The sequence below is a fragment of the Pinus tabuliformis genome, chromosome J (assembly GCF_031772625.1).
Source record: "Pinus tabuliformis cultivar Carrire ecotype Pingquan chromosome J, CPIR1, whole genome shotgun sequence".
Taxonomy (NCBI): domain Eukaryota; kingdom Viridiplantae; phylum Streptophyta; class Pinopsida; order Pinales; family Pinaceae; genus Pinus; species Pinus tabuliformis.
Genome location: NC_142295.1, coordinates 1,127,946,311 through 1,127,948,975, shown reverse-complemented (window position 1 = coordinate 1,127,948,975; position 2,665 = coordinate 1,127,946,311).

Here is a 2,665-nt window from a genome sequence, read left to right as displayed (position 1 = left end):
ATGTTGAGTTCGCCGTATCTCACATCCATATAGCTACTATTGGAAGAGGAGACATTCAGTGGCCCGGGAAGGAAGGATCCAGAGGAAAGTTCCGTCAGTGCCAGCAGCAGCTAGGATCAGGGGATCGCATAACTACCTCTATGCTGCTATTATCACGAAAGAAGCTCATATTCTGTCCCAATTCTCTTGTCTATATTTTATGATTATAAAAATGTGATTGAATTGCTTATGGACTAACTTGTCATTACTTGTACACATTGAGTTTGTTGCATAACTACCTCTATGCTGCTATTATCACGAAAGAAGCTCATATTCTGTCCCAATTCTCTTGTCTATATTTTATGATTATAAAAATGTGATTGAATTGCTTATGGACTAACTTGTCATTACTTGTACACATTGAGTTTGTTGTTTTGCTCTTTGGTTTCTTGCTTGTGTTGCAAGTATGCATTTCTAGGGAAAGTAGGAGGGTTTGGATCTTGGGGATCAACATCAAACGTAGGACCCACCTGTGAGTCCTCATCCCTTTCTTTGTGAATTTCATGCAAGTTGTATGATCTTTTGAGTGTTCTTTGTTGATTGTTTAATTCCACACTGTTGTGGCTATCAATCCTAGCGTCAAAGATTTCATCCCGCAACACCTCCTTTTGGCCAAAATGGATTCTTGCTCGCATTTTATTTTTTGATATTATATTCAGATTCTTCTTGAGAGTGACTCTTAACTTTACATTCGTCACATGACTTGCATGAATTATAGTCATCTTTGCTCCATATGGCACAATTTGAAACTTGAATACACCATAACCCCTTCGATGTCTTGGCATTGCCAGCCTTCAACTCTTTTCACCATATCCTTATTATGTCCTTATAGAATATACTTTGAATGAGGATACATCTTCATTGTCATCCATCCTTGCCAACTTAGTGCAAGACTCTGATGTCCTGTATCTCTAAGTTGAGAGCTTTCATCATAAGATGTTCATGGGATCACCTTTATCTTCTCTAATATTTCAGAAGCAGCCCTTCCATAAACTTTCATTTCTTCAAGTCATCGGCAGACTCTTACACCAATTTCTTCACCAACACTTTCAGGTTTCAAACTATTGTGGTGTGATCCAGTTATCTCACCTTGTTTTGTTTCAATTTGTCAATTTCATGTCCTCACTATCATCCTGAAGCAACTTCAATCCATTCTTGATCAACTTCTTGAAATGCTCAGAAGGGAAATCTTCTTACCAGTCATTTGCAATATCTCTCAAAGAAGTGGGTAGAGATTGCACCCAATAAATCTCAGTTTATTATAATTCATACTTTATTTAGTTTTGCACTCATTATAGTGGCATGTTGAGTCCTGTTTCCCATTACAGTTGAACTTAGGCAGATCTTGCCTTTTGAACAACATTGATACCATACTTGCACTTGCACTTGTTAGCTTTATTGCATAAGTCACCCCTAAACCAGGTCAAACTCTACCCTCATAACTATCACCGAAGGCTCCAACTTACCTAACTTGCACTCTTTGTAATCTAGATTCTGCACCCTGGAATGCAGCTTCACAGTCCAAACCTTCACAAACTTTCTGGTCTCTTGACAACTTCATATTCTGCACCTACACGGCTTTTTCACAGCAGCCTTACAGCTTCACATTATGTGCAATATGACTTCACGCTCTGTGCAGCTCCACACGCTTCATACACTATGCTACGTCAGACTCTTTACAACTTTGAGTTGCATAATTGGCATGCTATTTGGCAGCTTCACACTCACATTTCAAATAGTTTGTTCCTAAACTTTTCACCGTTTGCTGTTACCAGTCATTGATGGAGAGACATTAGCCACTTTAAATTGGCAATAATGCCAGATATTACTTCTCAAGGTTCTAGTCTGTCAAAGCACAAGAGTGCATGGAGAATAAGGCTTAACAGGGTACAACATCTAACAAGGACAGATGCATAAAATCTCCATGTAGAATAGTACAAATAATTATATATATCTTTTATGGCTCATTTTGTGCAAGTGGAAGCAGAATTACCTGATCATCACATCTAGGGTTATGTGCAACGGCAATTCTTAAAAGAGGTATGTCCTCATATAGAGGAGCAATCGACTGGTAGTAGTGGCTGGTTGGAAAAAGCTTGTACACCTAAGTTCCCAACCATCAGCCACATCACCTACAACCTACATATCCCACTGGTTCTAATTCTCATGAGTTACAGAGTAGCTCTATAATGCATGGGCTAGTCGAAGATTAGGCTAACCGAGTTCTCAAAAACAACTATGATAATCATTGTAGGAAAATGCCCATTTTATAGCAGGTCCACGCCCATTTTATAGCAGGTCCATACTTTCATAGAAGGTTAGTTACACATTTGATGATAGCAACTCATAGAATTATACACCAATGGCACAATGCTCGAAGAAACTACACAATGCTCGATACCAAAACATGCAATCATGAAACAATATTCAATGGATCTAGATAATTGGTTATGTATTGAATCGTGCAATTATGATCATTTCCCATTAATTGAGCAGAACACCACATGGAAAAACTGGTGTGTTTGCAATAAGGATCAGTCAACAGTGGACCCTAGATATGCTAGTCAACAACCCATAATTGTAAAAAACATCAACAAAGGGATCTCACGACAAAAAATTGCCAATG